Source organism: Scyliorhinus torazame, chromosome 6, assembly GCF_047496885.1.
Source record: "Scyliorhinus torazame isolate Kashiwa2021f chromosome 6, sScyTor2.1, whole genome shotgun sequence".
Taxonomy (NCBI): Eukaryota; Metazoa; Chordata; class Chondrichthyes; order Carcharhiniformes; family Scyliorhinidae; genus Scyliorhinus; species Scyliorhinus torazame.
Window position 1 is genome coordinate 212423148 of NC_092712.1, and position 16835 is coordinate 212439982.

Here is a 16835-nt window from a genome sequence, read left to right on the forward strand (position 1 = left end):
TCTAATGTCTATCAGCAGTGTGCAGATCAGGATGTCAATCAGTGTGCAGCAATGATTTAATGTCCGCACTCCACATTACAGCTGGCACACTCTTTTAAGCAGGTACAACCAAACATGACAGTAGGCAGCATGAAGGAGCTGCGCCACCACCTCATGCTCCTCTCCCCTCCACCACCCCCCCCCCCCACATGACCACTCCATCTCTAACCGGGGCTATGAAAGTGATCAACCATTACGGGTTGCTGGTTTATTTCTTTTGGCTGTTGCTACAATTGTGTTTTGGATGGTTCAAATAGTTATTTGAAGTTTCAGCAGTTTGCAGGGTATGGTCTGGCAGGTATCAAAGTACATGTTTCCTGCCTTCAAGACAGTTGCTTCCACACATAGATGGTTTAGTAAAGCGTCCTCTTGGAATTTGGCATGACTTGCAAAATGAGCAGAGGTCACACATAATCCAGCATGCTGCTGGAGGAACAAAGAGGAGGAGGTGTTGGGAGTGGGGAAGGAATCTCAACAGGAGGCCATGTCTGGCTAGGGTCTTCAGAGCTCCTACTTGAATTTCAGTGATGACCAATATTCAAGATGTCTGCATCTCACTAATGAGGTTGACACTAACATCTGCCAACTGTTGCTGCTACACCTCCAGCCGCAGGACATTGTCAATGGTTGTCAGGGTTACTGCAGATAGGAACTTTTATGTGTCTGGTTCCATTGATGATATGCATAAGCAATCATGTATATAATGATGTACATGCCCTCTGACCAGCAGGTGGCAGTGTAAATCTACCATGTGACTCTGTACCTCGAGGATTTGGGTGTTGAAAATGAATGAAAAATGAAAATCGCTTATTGTCACAAGTAGGCTTCAAATAAAGTTACTGTGAAAAGCCCCTAGTCGCCACATTCCGGCGCCTGTTCGGGGAGGCTGTTACGGTAATTGAACCGTGCTGCTGGCCTGCCTTGGTCTGCTTTCAAAGCCAGCAATTTAGCCCTTATTAGTCATGTTGGTGGATAATCATACTTGCAGTAGCTCAAGGATAATTTATTAGTATTAGTAGTTTGTGATATATTTCTTAGAGTTATCTTTATCAAGCTTTTGTTTTATAATAAATTACTTTAACTCGTCAAGAACAAGATGTTCTATTGTGCATCATTCCTGCCAGCCAGAGCACAAGAACATGACAGTTCCTTCCAGGCAGCTGCTGGAGATATTAACAATATTTCACTGCTTGCAGAACACTGCTGCATGAGGGAACTCAATGAGTCTTTCTATGCAAAGAGACACAATTTCATCTCATACCCTTTTGGAGAAACAGGGGGAGAAAACATGAGGATTTTGTATGGATTGCGGGCATCCTCCACCCCCCCCCCCCCCCCCCCCGCCAAACCCCCCCTCCACCATGCAAAGCACATCAGGCTGGGTGCATCTGATGCCAACTCTACTACATACCTGGACCATTTGGGATTCCACCCGCTCTATGTACAGCCAGTGGGTGACTACATGAAGCGCATCATGTAGGTCAGTGCCTGATATCCTGGCAATAGTCACAATTGCCTGAATTTTCACTGCCGTAGAGATGGGACATCTCCCGGCTCCGTCAACCCAATGGAGGAAAAAGAGGCCCAGATGGTTGGATTTTCCTTCCGGATTAGAAGTCGGGCCCATCATCCCTGGAATAAGGCTGTAGGATGCGGAAATTGGGGGAAGGCTTGCCTCTGTGCTTAGGCACTGTGTTGAAGTTGTTATTTCAGAAATTATTAAAATAAAAGCATCCCTCCAGCCCTCACCCTTCAACCTCCCACACACTCCCCATGTACCATCTGTCATGAAGCACACTGATGTTATCTGCGAGGGTATCCCAACTTGTAACACCAGTTCATGGGGGTGTAAAGTTTTACTTTGTTTTGTTATGTGGAGACAAGTGAAACCCCAGTGAGAATAAATAACCCAGTCATCATGTAACAATTATGAAAAACTGTTTATTAAAGTAAAGAAAAGACAATACACACAAACATGACTACTCTCCCCTCACGCAATTAAGAGGTATGAATTACTAAACACACACCGTTTCTGTAGAAAGTACCCCTTGTTACACAATATATCAATGATACCTGAACTCTTTAAGACTTCCCCATTCCCCAAACAATATCCAAATTGAATAATCAGCTATAGTTACCACACAATATAGGGATGATATTCAAATCTGGGAATCGTCTTTTCCTGGTCCAGTGAAGATATTTTAGAACTGCTATTATGAAGACTTTCTGCATTGCCTTGTCTCTTAGACTTAGAAGTTTGTTTGGTGTAAACTTCGGCCTCCGTGACTGGAAATTGGCCTGCCCGCTTTCTGAGATTGCTAGATAGTACCTGCCTCTTCTGACGTCTCAGTGTCTGGGCAGTTATACCTTTGGTGTTCTTTGGTTATGCCATTTGTGTATTCAGCTGTCTTCCGCCATCATCTTTCTTGGCGATATATTTACATTTGTATACCTCATGGACCTTCCCAATCACCTATAATCTGTTTCTCCTCCATTAGCTATTCATACTTGTTTACTATCTAAACTGCCAGTCTTCTTCACTCAAAGGGTTGTAAATCTGTGGAATTCCCTGCCCAGTGAAACAGTTGAGGCTACCTCGTTGAATGTTTTTAAGGCAAAGGTGGATAGGTTTTTGAACAGTAAAAGAATTAAGGGTTATGGTGAGCGGGCGGGTAAGTGGAGCACAAAAAGATCTGCCATGATCTTATTGAATGGCGGAGCAGGCTCGAGGGGCCAGATGGCCTACTCCTGCTTCTAGTTCTTATGTTCTTAAATTCGTTACCAGGAGAAACGCAAACCAATTGATTCCTTTAAATAATGACTACAGCTGTCTCCAGGCAGATTCATGACAAACCCATGGCAACATATACCACCTTATGCCCTATATCCAACCCATGGCCCTATGTCATCCGATATCCTCTACCAATCCCCAATGCCCCCATGCCACTATGCTCTAATACACAAGCCCATGCCCTTCATGCCCTCCATGCGACCTTATGACTCTCTATCCACCCACCATGGGCCCTCATTCCTCATGCTACCTATGCCCTCTACCATCCCATTCCTCCTCATAGCCCCTATGCCAACCCATGCCCCTCACTCAATCCCATTGATCATTCTATCCCCTTGACCAGCGTAGTGGCAACTCAAGCCAAACCATGCATGCAGCATTGTTAATGTCAGTATTTTTTTAAAGTTCTCATTAATTTAAAAAACAATATATTAGAATTCCTTCAATTATTTTTTATGAAAACAAATATTTCAATTCTCTAAACACTTGGAGCAGTGAATCAAACTGCTCACTCAACAGGCACTCCACTGGGATAACGTTAGGTTGTAAAATAGGTTATGCAGCACAAACCCTACAATTAAATGCTTCAGGTTTATGTCAATGGACAGAGTGACACAGCAGAAATTGTTTTTTTTTAATGCCACACTCAGGAGCGTTACTTCTCTTGACAGATTTCTCAGGCCCAATGCGTCTGACAGTTCTTTGACAGCTTTGGCAGTTCTTTGACAGCTTTGACAGTATTTTTCACAGCTTGAAAATTTGAATGAGCTTGTACACGTTTGTATGCACAATCATGTCTACTTTATCAATCTCAAAGGGCACCTGGCTTGCCCCAAAAGGTGCCTACCCTCTCCAAAAGGCCCTGGCTATCAAAAAAAATCCACAAAATTCAGATCTGCTTATACCAGGCCTAATCTACACACTCTTTCAGACACCTATCTCACTAAAATCAGAGTGGAGGCACCTGCTGATTTATATGGGCAGCTGCCTTTAGGAATCACAGATGTGCAATTTATAATCTTCCCCCCCGCCCCCATTCTCCCACCAACCACACAACCCACCCCCATGCTCACATTCCCGGTGAAAATGGCGGAGGCCAAGTTTGGAGGTGGGAGTTCTGGATTCAGGCCTCTGCCAGCATGTTTGTGTCTCTCCATCTGTGTGAACATTCAGACCAATGTGTTCATTGGAGTGTTTGGGCATTTTTACAAAAACAGTCACTAGTCAAGATAATTAGTGACCTTTTCTTAACGTAAAACTGTTATCCCAAGCTTTCTATTTCATGGCTTCATTATCAGTGACATTCTATTGAATGTCAGATAACAAATTAGTTTAAAGATAAAATTAAAAGCTATACTTAGTGACATCAATGCTGAAAGATTATTTTGGATTCCACAGTTTCACATTCTGCAGCGTGCTGACAGATTTGCTGCATCATTACCATACGCATCTTTACTTTGTTCATCTATGTAAAAGTTGGCTCACCTTGCGACAGCAAATCATAAAGACATGGGCTGATGTACAATTTCCATTTGTGTCAGATTTGGTAAAAGGATCAATTTCCCTTTGCTTGTCCTGGGAACAAGCAGTTCCTGAGTGCAAAGCAGATGCAAAATTGCTGGAATTCCCGTGAGGCTGGGCCCGAAGTCCGTTGATTTCCCGATTGTCTGAGAGGCCATGGAACAAGTGCAAGTATGCTAATTAGATGCAAGTCATGTAGGAGGGTTATAAAGCTGCCTCCCTGAGGAATGAAGGACCATCCAGGTGTCTCCTGTCTCATTTTACACCCCGGATGCCAGTCGTGCATTCAGCAGGAAGGGCATTGTGAATAAATATAGGAGGGCCTGAGAGGAAGAGGCAGCAAGGCCATGGAAATCAGTGAAGGTTCCAAGTCAGGATGATGTGTGACTCGGAGGGGAACCCCCAGGTGATGATGTTGCCATCCATCTGCCACCCTTTCAAAACTCTCCAGGACCTTGTTGGTCCATATCTCTGTAATATCCTCCAGCCCCCAAACCCTCCAAGATCACTAACTACTCCCATCCAAATCTGACCTCTTGCACATCTCTTCGTTGCTTCAATGCACCATTGGTTACCATGAGTGAGATAGCTTGATCTTGGTTTCGGACAATGCTCGGCACAACATCGAGGGCCGAAGGGCCTGTTCTGTGCTGTACTGTTCTATGTTCTATGTTCTATGCCAAGAACCCGGAGCTATGCGGGTCATATAGGCCGATCTCCCTGCTTAATGTGGATGCCAAGTTGCTGGCCAAAATTTTGGCCTCCTGGATTGAAGATTGTGTGCCGGATGTGATTATGGAGGATCAACGGCAGGCAGTTGGTGGCCAAGATAAGAAGACTGCTCAATGTGATCATGATGCCCCCAGAGAGTAGGGAGGTTGAGTTAGTTGTGGCAATGGATGCGGAAAAGGTGTTCGACCGGGTGGAGTGTGACTATCTATGGGAGGTGCTGGGACGATTTGGGTTCGGTAAGGGCTTTATCGACTTGGTCAGGCTGTTGTACCAGGCCCCGGAGGCTAGTGTAAGGACGAATAGGACGACCTCGGACTATTTTAGACTGTACCGGGGGCCAAGACAGGGATGTCCCCTCTCCCCACTGTTGTTTGCGTTAGCTATAGACCGCTGGCAATTGCTCGGAGAGCTTCAAGGGACTGGAAGGGGCTGGTTTCGGGGGGGGGGGGGGGGGTGGAGAGCATAGAGTCTCGCTGTACGCGGATGGCCTGCCCTTATACGTATCGGATCTAGGGTCAGGGATGGGCGAAATTATGGCGATTTTGGGGGAATTTGGCCGGTTTTCGGGGTATAAATTGAATATGACAAAGGGTGAGATGTTTGTAGTCCAGGCGAGGGGTCAGGAGGGTTGGCTGGGGAGCTGCCGTTCAGGTTAGTGGGGGACAGTTTCAGGTACTTAGGGATACAGGTGGCGCGCGACTGGGTCCGGTTACACAAGTTGAACTTGTCCCGGTTGGTTGAACAGATGAGGGGTGAGTTCCGGAGATGGGATGCGCACCCGCTGTCGTTAGCTGGGAGAGTGCAGACGGTCAAAATAACGGTGCTACCGAGATTTCTGTTCGTATTTCAGTGTCTCCCAATTTTCATCCCACGGTCCTTTTTTAAGAGGGTTAATAAAATCATCCTGGGCTTTGTGTGGGCGGGTAAGTCCCCGCGGGTGAAGAAGGTGATGCTCGAGCGGAATCGGGGGGAGGGGGGGCTTGTAATTAGTAATTAATATTGGGCGGCTAACATAGCCATGATAAGGAAGTGGATGGTGCGGGCAGGGTTGGTTTGGTAGCGGATGGAGGCTGCTTCGTGTAGGGGCACCAGTTTGGGGGCGTTGATAACGGCACCTCTGCCATTCCCGCTGGCGAGGTATTCCACCAGCCCTGTAGTGGTGGTGGCCCTGAGAATCTGGGGTCAGTGGAGGAGGTACGCTGGAGCAGTGGGAGCATCACTCTGGTCCCCAATATGTGACAATCACCGGTTTACCCCGGGGAGCTTGAATGGGGGGTTCCGAGGATGGCGAACGGCGGGAATTGAGAAGATGGGGGACTTGTTTTTAGAGGGCAGCTTCCCTAGCTTGAGGGCGCTGGAGGAGAAGTTTCGGTTGGCAAGAGGGAGTGAATTTAGATATTTACAGGTGCGGGACTTCCTGCGCAGGCAGGTATCATCCTTCCCACTCCTGCCACTAACGGGGATCCAGACAATATTCCGTCAATATCACTGAAGACCTGTGCTTCAGAACTTGCCGCACCCCTAGCCAAGTTGTACCAGTACAGCTACAACACTGGCATCTACCCGGCAATGGGGAAAATTGCCTCGGTGTGTCCTGTACACAAGGAACAGGACAAATCCAACCCAGCCAATTGCTGCTCTATCAGTACTCTCCATCATCAGCAAAGTGATGGAAGGAGTCATCATCAGTGCTATCGAGCGGTACTTACTCAGCAATAACCTGCTCACAGACGGTCAGTTTGGGTTCTACCAGGGTCACTCAGCTCCTGACCTCATTACAACCTTGGTTCAAACATGGACAAAAGAGCTGAATGCCAGAGATGAGGTGAAATTGACTGCCCTTGATATCAAGGCAGAATTTGACCAAGTATAGCATCAAGGAGCCCGAGCTAAACTGGAGTCAATGGGAATCAGGGGGAAACTCTCTGCTGGTTGGAGTCATACCTGGCACAAAGGAAGATGGTCGTGGTGGTTGGAGGTCAATTATCTCAACTCCAGAACATCACTGCAGGGGTTCCTCAGGGTAGTGTCCTCGGCCCAATCATCTTCAGCTGCTTCATCAATGACCTCCCTTCCATCATGAGGTCAGAAGTGGGGATGTTTGCGAATGACTGCACAATATTCAGCACCATTCGCGACTCCTCTGATAATGAAGCAGTCCATGTCCAAATGCAGCAAGACCTGGACAATATCCAGGGCAGCACAGTGGTGCAGTGGTTAGCACTGCTGCCTAAGGCACTGAGGACCTGGGGTTGATCCCAGCCCCGGGTCACTGTCTGTGTGGAGTTTGTACATTCTCCCCGTGTCTGCGTGGGTCTCACCCCCACAACCCAAAGATGTGCAGGGTAGGTGGATTGGCCACACTAAATTGCCCCTTAATTGGAAAAAATAATTGCGTACTCTAAATTTTTTTTTAAAGACCTGGACAATATCTAGGCTTGGGCTGACAAGCAGCAAGTTACATTTGTGCCACACAAGTGCCAGGTAATGACCACCTCCAGGCACCTGAAGCACATCTTTAGCAGCCCAAAGCACCTCTCTATCACACCCCTTATCGCTGCATGGGCATCATCGTAGCAGTTCTCCGCATCACTCTGTGGCCTACATATAGGCGTCATCAGCCATGACCGCAACGGGTAACCCCTGTCGCCCAGCAACCAGCCCCTCAGCCGGGGGGGGGGAGGGGGCGCCCCTCGAACATGGTGGTGATGAAAGATTGCGCCAATACGAATGAGTCATCTACACTGCCCGAGTACCGGGCGCAGATGTGCAGGATCATCATGCGGTGGTCGCAGATCATCTGAATGTTCATGGAATAGGTCCCTTTCCTATTCGCGAACACGGCCCTGTTATCCGCAGGTGGCCGCACGGCGACGTGCAGCCCATCGATCGCCCCTGGACTATGGGCATCCTGGCCGCCGCAGCGAAACCTGCTGCCCGGGCATCCTGGCTGGCTCTGTCCACAGGGAACTGGATGTAGCGTCCGCAATGGCACATAGGGCGTCTGTCACTGCACGGATGCACCGGTGCACCAATGCCTGCAAGATGCCGGACAGGTCCCCACTCGGCGCCTGGAATGACCCCATGGCATAGAAAATGAGGGCCACCATCCTCTTGATGGCCAGGGGGAGAGGGTGTCCTACCCCAGTGCCACGCGGTGCCAGGTGTGCCATCAGGTGGCAGATGTGTGCCACGGTTTCCCGGCTCATCTGGAGTCTCCTCCTGCATGCCCGGTCTGTGAGGTCCTGGTACGATGAGCTGGGCCGGTACACAAGGGGCCTCATCGGGTGTCTCCGTCGCCGTGGCACCACCACCACCTCCGCCTCCTCCTTGTCCTGTCGTGCGGGTGGCCCTCCAGCCTGGGTGGCTGCCACCTGCCTCCCTGCGCCACGCTCCTCTGCGACAGCCTCCGCCGCCTCCCTGGCACGCTCCTGCTCCAGCTCCCCCAGGGCAACATGTAGAAAGGTGGCTCTCGCCAGGGCGGCCAACATCGCTGGGTGATGAACAAACATAACAGCCTGCAGGGGTTGGGAGGGATAGACGACATGTCACCATTGCCCATACCCCCCCACCCCCCACCCCCCCCCCCCCCAGCGATTTTGACCCAGCGACAATGAAGGAACGTCAATATATACGTCAGAGTGGTGAGTGACTTGGAGGCGAACGTCCAGGTGGTGAAGATCCCAGGTATCAGCTACTCGCGTACTTCTCGATAGTAGTGGCCTGATAGTAGTGGGTTTGGAAGATGCTGTCTAAGGAACCTTGGTGAGTTACTGCAGTGCATCTTGTAGATGGTACACAATGCTGCCACTGTTTGACAGTGGTGGATGAAATGAATATTTGTGGATGGGGTGCCAGTACCCATCAGATGGGGTCGGCCGCATTGTTGTGGTCTGCTGCGTCCTGCACAACATAGCCAAGCAGAGGGGCGATGTGCTGCAGGCAGAGGAGGGGGAAGGGGAGGAGCAGCAAGACGAGGTGTAGACCTCCCCAGATGAGGAGGATGTGGGCAATGGTCATGTCAGATGGGTTGGACATGGACGGGAGGCTGCCCACTGTTACCAGCTGGGCCAGTGGGCACGGGAAAGGCTGCCAGCCACCCGATTCACGGGCTAGGGAATCGCCGAGCATGGGCACAGACTGCATACTACGGCACCAGCCTACCACCCTCACCCACTCACCCAACACCAACCACCCGCATGCACACCACTCCTCCATTGCACATCCATCTGCGGCACAATGGGCCAGGCTCACATGGTCGCCGGTGGGAGCGTGTCTATTGCAGGCCATGGAGGATGATGACAACCCGCCCTGCGATAAGCTCTGGGCTCTGCATCGTTGGACAATATCTGACCCATGTCCACAGCACCACCATCCACCCGGACCGTCCCTGCATGTGGCAGTGGCACTGCAGCACACGGTCCCGTCGTCTGCCCGGGGGGATGGCGAGGGCGACTCGGAGGGAGGGGGGGTGAGGGCACACCCATCTGAGACCAACATTTTATCACCCCTCACACACCCACTGGCACTCACCTCATACAACATCCACGCACGCATCGGACAGAGCACAAAGGCAGCTTCTGGAGGTGTGAAAGTGATTTTAATAACAAACAGTTCATACACGTGCCCTAGCCCCAGAACCACTCTGTGCCCTGCACCCGTGCCAACTTATTCAGTGTCTAATTTTTTGGCCTTACGTACCCTATGACTATGTCTTGGTGGTTCCCCAGATGGTACAGCAGAACTGGAGGTGGACGCCTGTGATTCCTGCCCTGTGACTAGGGACCCCTTTGGCGGCCGTTTCCTGGGGCGGCCCGGCCTAGATGGACCAGGCTGCGGCTCGGGAGGCTGGGATGGCGAACTGCCAGCCTGTCCTGCCTGTTACCCACCAAATGCACCTGGGACGGAAGGGGGGGGGGGGGGGAGTCCGAGGTGTCCCGGTGTTGCGGGACCTCCCATACAGGGGGACCCGGAATGGGCCCCAGCACCTCCTCCTCCATCGAGGTGCCCGATGGCACCCGGGCCTCTACATGGATCGGGGCTGCGAACGGACCGAGCACCCGACGCCCCCCCGACACCCGGCGCTGCCAGTCCTGGAGGCCCGCCCTGGTATCAACAAGGGTCTGCAAGTTTGCAGCCATGGAGCTCAGGGAGTTGGCCATCCCTGTCTGTGTCTGGGTGATGCCGGCCAGCACCTGGGCAATGGCGCCGATACCCTCAGCGATGGCCTGCAGAGACTGGGCCATTGCCTGCTGAGACTGGGCCACGGTGTTGAGCGCCTCTGCAATCTGCTCCCATATCCCCTTCCCCCATAGCCCCCATATCCCCTTCCCCCGTATTGCCCTTCCCCATATCCCCCCATATCCCCCCTTCCCCCATATCCCCCTTCCCTCATAACCCCATATGGGGGATATGGGGGAAGCGGATATGGGGGAAGGGGGATATGGGGGAAGGGGGGATATGGGGGGTTATGGGAAGGGAAGATAGGGGAAGGGGGATATGGGAGAAGGGAATATGGGGGAAGGGGATTATGGGGGGATATGGGGGAAGGGGATATGGGGGAAGGGGGATATGGGGATATGGGGGAAGGGGGATATGGGGAAGGGGGATCTGGAGGAAGCGGGATATGGGGGAAGGGGTTATGGGGGATATGGGGTAAGGGGAATATGGGGGGATATGGGGGAAGGAGATGGGGGAAGGGGTATATATGGGAAGGGGGATATGGGGCAAAGGGAGATATGGGGAGGGGTTTATGGGGGAAGGGGGGATATGGGGAAGGGGGGATATGGAAGAAGGGGGATGGCGGGAGGGGATATGGGGAAGGGGTTATGGGTTTATGGGGTAAGGGGAATATGGGGGGATATGGGGAAGGAGATATGGGGGAAGGGGTATATATGGGAAGGGGGATATGGGGTGAAGGTGATATGGGGAGGGGTTTTATGGGGGAAGGGGGGATATGGGGGATATGGGGAAAGGGGGATATGGGGGAAGGGGGTGTGGGAGATATGGGGTAAGGGGGATAGGGGGGAAGGGGGTATATGGGGAAGGGGGATATGTGGGAAGGGGAAGGGGAAAAGGGGGCAGGCAGTGGGGGGGTCTCAGTTGGCGCTGCGCAGCGGGCGGACATTTTGCAGGGTCTCTGGAGGGGGGGCTTTTGTGCAGTGATGCCGCGCGCGTCCGTGATGGGTGATGCCGTCGCGAATGGTGTCACGCTGCTACTAGCCCATTCCGGTCCGGAGAATTTGCGACTTTTCGAGGGGCCCGACGCCAGAGTGATTCTCACCGATTTTGGCGCCGGGTTCGGGCCATCGCGCTGATTCACGGAGAATCATGCCCGGGAACCCTCACAACACTTAAGAAACATTTAGATAATCAGGGGAAAGTAGCCGAGGCAGGGGAGGGAGGGATAGACCGGGTGGGGGGGGGGGCATAGCAGCTAAACCTAAGAGAAAAGAAAGGCGAACCACAGGAGAGGGGGAGGGGGGGGGGAAGGGGGCAGAAGGGGGAGGGGAAGAGGGAGGAGACAGGGAACAATAGAGGGGAACCAGTGAGGTGGGGGGTGTTGTGTTATGTACACTGGGATAACACAGGCTGCAACTGGATGCAACTTTAACCAAAAGATGCTCCAGACCTTGAAGTTAGTTCAATCTGATTTATTGAACCAGTAGCACAGTTAGCACAGTTCTCTATGAGTTTGACTCTCTGCTAACCTAAGTGTGGTTACTCTGTCTGACTGAACCAGACTAGCTCTTAGCCACGTGCTGGAGGTGTAATACTGTACATACACCCTGACTCACTCTGTAGATATTCATCAGTGGAAAGAGGCAGAGTGTGAGTGCCTCGTGCCTTTTATAATGAGATACCACCCCTGAGTGTCCTGCCTGCTCATTGGTCATGTCCTGTTCTCTGTGTTCATTAGCTGCCTGTCTGTATATCATTATCTGCATATCTGCATACCATGACATGGGGGAGGCAAGGGAATGACAGTCGGAAGGAGGGCACGGGAAACATTAACAAACTTGGCATCTACAGGAGCAGAGAACAAGGAAAATCCGGGCAAAAGACGGAACGAACGGCTGAAGAGGAGGTGATCGCGAGACGACAACGGCAGCGAAAACCGTCCGGGAGAAGCAAGAGATAATACCAACACCAGATCCATTCGCGTATTGCCCTCTGTAATTGTTCTGTAATTGTTTCCCCAGTGCCCAAATGTATATGTACCCCCCCTAGTTCCCCCCCCACCCACCCCCCCACAAACAGATGCCTACTTATGTGCTAAAAACAATACTGCCAATTGTACAGAGCTGCTGTTGTTGAGCTAGCGCATAATACACTACCAATTATTTTATTCTAACTTTTTTTGTTGTTTGTTTTGTTTTTTGTGCGTGTTCCCTTCTCTTCTATGTATGTATATATATATATATTCTATTTCGTGTACATAACGGTAAATATACTTTATTCAAAAATCCAATAAAAAAACATTTAAAAAAAAGAAACATTTAGATGAGCACTTGAAACGCCATAGCATACAAGGCTATGGACCAAGTGCTGGAAATGGGATTGGAATAGATAGGTGCTTGCTGGCCAGCACTGACACAATGGGCTGAAAGGCCTCTTTCTCTGCTGTAGAACTCTATGGGCCGAATTATCCATTATTTTTTCAAAGAAAACTGGGGAGAATCCCACCTGCTCCAGTGATGGGAAAGCATGCCATATATTCAGTGTCTTCAGCAAAATCTTTTTCTCCTCGTGCTTCATGCCACCCTCATGGCGGTTTGCCTCTGATTCGCATTCCCTGGGAAAACGTAATCTCTGTAATCAGTGGGGTGCTCCTCTATACACCTCCCCAGCACATGTTCCAGTCGGGTGTTGCCTGCCAGGAAGACAGCACCATGATTCACTGAGCGAACCCACACCAAACCTCTGGCTGGTGCTGAGCAGAGGTGTGACATCTTGTACCCGCGATCGAGCAGACGTCCAGCAAGCAAGGGCACCAACGCCGCCTGGGAGGCTGCAGCCGCGATAGTGAGTGCCAACTCGCCCCATAAGAGGATGGGGCAACAGTGGGGAAAGATGATGAATGACTTTCTTCATGCAGTCAGGGTAAATCTGCCTTCTCAAGTCTCCCACTACTGCCCTTCACACACCCATCACACCTCCAGGGTGATCTCTCTCCCAGCCACTTGTCATGCTGCCTTCCCCCTCCGCCCCCCCGAACTTCCCATGGTTCCCCCAATTGATATTTTCTCCTACATCCCCGCTCACATTCACTTCCAAGCATGCCAGACTTCGCCACCTGACCTGGCATGACTCTCGCCTACACTCTCCCATCCATCTCTTTGTAGGACAAACTCGAGCACAACCGGCGTGAGCGGGCACAGCTCGGCGGAGTCATGCCCCAGCTGAAAACCGTAACCTTTTGAGGATAGAGTCACTGAGTTGGCCAGCTGGGAGCAGCACTGCACCTGTGCAGAGGGCGAGGCTGGGGCACCAGACTAAAGTGAGGGCCCTCAGCCCATGCAGCCATGGTGCAAGCCTCACGTGAGTTAACTTTCTCCCACCAGTCTGCCCCTGTGATGCATTAATGTCATCTCATTTCCCTTGCAGGTCAATCAGTCGACCAGCTCGGACAATACTCGTGCCCTCTGGACATCACAGACCCAAGTAGCACAGAGGGAGACATCTCGGAGACAAGCATCGAGGACACGGGCATTGAGGAGACATCACAGCTGCCACCTGCACCCTCCACCAGCTCAAATTCTCACACTGCGGTGGGATTAACCAGTCGGCAGGGTTCTGGCTCACTCACTGATGAGCAACACACAGTTGAGGATCTACAGCAGATGGAGGCAGAGACATCCCAGGGATCCGGCACTCGGAGGGATGCCGGAGCCCAGGACTCTGCTGAGCTCCAGGTCTATGACCTGCCCCAGGGTAAGGTCATCTCAGAGCTGTTGGACCTACAAAGGCAAAGTCACAAGCATCATGAAGGGATGACAGCATCCCTCCTCAAACTGCAAGGCCGACTGGAGGAGTCCCATCTTCTTAAGGCAATGTTGCCATCACCCAGGAGGGCTGGAGAATCATGGAGGTGTGCAGAATCTGGTGTCTAACTCGGTAGACCCATTTACAGCCTTCTGCCGGCACGTAGCGTGAACATTGATGCCACTACCAATCGTATACGGATTGGCGCTCCATTTATTCCCCAATGATGGATTCTCTGCCACCTCAGGAACTCTGCTACAGGCGGTGGCCATAGAACCCAGCCCATTGTCTTTGTAATCCTCTATCAAAAACTGTTAATGTTTCTTTGATATGTATGTCCGTACGTCTCTGGTATCTTGAACTCTTCTCTGCACTTACTTCAGTGTTTCTATATCATTTATATTATAACGGGGGGACACTCATGCGGGCCCAGCAGTTGCCCTGGCAACTGTCAGCCAGGTTCCTGTCAGTCTATGGCATTGGCTGGGGAAGTGGGCCGGGCAGGGTAATCTTCAGCACCTAATGGGTTTCTTTGGGGAATGGAGCAGTTTCGATGGTGGGGTTGTGAGGGCAGAGCCAAGGGTTAGGAACGGCGGGTGATCTGAAGTGTGCACTGCAGGAGAAGGAGCCTCTGAGGGCGGCTGGGCATGGAGTGGGAGAGCAGCGCCGAGACTGGGCTGACTGGCTGGAGGCGGCACCCACTGTGCTTTAAAAGGCATAGGGAGCAGTGGGTCAGTTTGCTCTGGCCAGCGACTGCTCACTTTTGGGGCCTGTGTTGTGAGGAGCAACAGCGGGAGGACAGGTTCAGTCAAGAGATTTCCAGCAGATCATCCAAAGACTTGAAGGTAAAAGCGCACTAACCCCAACGAAAAAGGTTCAGAATCACAAGTCTTCATCCATGTGCAAGCAAGGCATCCTTTCCATTGTTAAGCAAACAAGTCTTCAATGGTGCTGATCAAAGCAAGGAGTTGAGCTCTCAAGGATGCTTGTGGGTTCGGGATGTCAAAACAATGGTCATCCCCTATGAAGAATTTGTTTCATTAGGCTAGGTTTCATGTGCGTACCTACATGTTCGATGCCAGTAGAATGAACGGTCACTGAAGTCGAACCTTCATTCATTCAGTAAGCTTTTTCAAAACTGTGTTACATGATAATATGGTGACCAGAACTACACACAATACTCTTAAGTTTGGTTGCATCAATATTTGATAGAGGTTCAGAATAATTTACCTCAGTGGGATCCTCCATTCCTGAGACTAAGGGTGGGATTCTCTGCTTGCCGATGCTGAAATCGTATTCGGTGATCGGGTGGAGAATCCCGTTTGACGCCGATAGTCGGATGCTCCACCCCTTCCAAAACAGCGTCATCGGTGATCACGCCGCACTGCGTTGGAACGGCCTCAGGACGTCACCTGAAGGCCCTCCCCGATGCTCCGCCCCCGATGGGCCGACTTCCCGGATCACTTGTGCTCTGAGTTTCCGCCAACCTCGCGTGGTGGCTGCAGACTGTCCAACGCCGCCACAGTCAGGGGAGGAGCCATTCTGCTGGCCGGGGGGGCTTCAGCGGGGGCTGGGGGGACTGGTGGGGGGTGGTCCAGGGGTGGCAAAGGGGGTTACAGGAGGGCACTATCTGGCAGGTCGGGTCCGCGCGTGGCCGGCGCCTTGTTGTACGGCCACAGACCCGGCAATTCTCTGCCCATTTCTGTCGGAAACGCCAGGGGTTTTACATGGCGCGGCTGCTAGCCTCCCACTGGGCGGAGCATCGATGCAGGGGCGCCGCCGACTTTTTCATCGTAAAACTAGACACTTCCTCCGGCCAGAGCCTCAAAATCGGAGAATCCAGCCCTAAGTGTTGACGTCGGGGCAGGATTCATGAACGTCTACGACAGCAAAACTGACGGCGCACCTGGACTGATTCATCGACCGTTGAGGGGCTAGCACCAGCACAACGTGGAACATGGTCGATTCCAATGGAAAACGGCATCGGCTTTGCCGGGTTCGGGATTGACACACGAGGGGCTGACAAGCTGCAGATGCATATGAGCACCCCGTACCCCACACACACTCATCCCAGCCAACAAGATGGTTGCGCTGGAGCGCACCCATTCCACTAATGAGTTGGCTGGGGTCAGAGGGCACCTTGGGGGGGGGCACCCATAAGACTCATGGGGGAGGCACCCAAAGGACTCATGGCACTAAGTTCACAGTGGGCAATCAGTCGCGTGTGCCGCTGCATGGCTGCCTGGCAGACTGTAGCGATGGTGTTCCATGCCAGTCCACCACAATCCCGCAGCCCACATCCTGGCCATCCCCTGCTAGTCCCCCAGGCCCTGGCAGAAGTCTCACGGCCAACGGCACAACTGTCCTCAAACTATGGCGATGTTGGACACTTTCTGTACCCCACTCTCTCCCACATCAGCCACGGCACCTGTTTCACGATTCCTTGCCGCCGGGAATTCCCCCAGTGGAGACGGAGAATGGCGGAGACCCCGGAGAATACCAGGTCAGGCCCGCTAATCATATGCCAAGGGTGTTTACTGTAGGTGCAGAGTGGAAGCATTGATGCCGCTGTCGAGGCAGCGGAGAATTGTGAGATGGCTTGAAACCAGCTTCTGCTACATTTTCGGCATCAAAGCCAATTCGCCACAAAATCGCGATTCCCAATTTCAGCGTCGGCCGATGGAGAATCCTGCCCCTTATTTTTGAATTCTGCCCCATTACAAATAAAGCCTCATATTTGATTTGTTTTTATCACCTTTTTCTAATC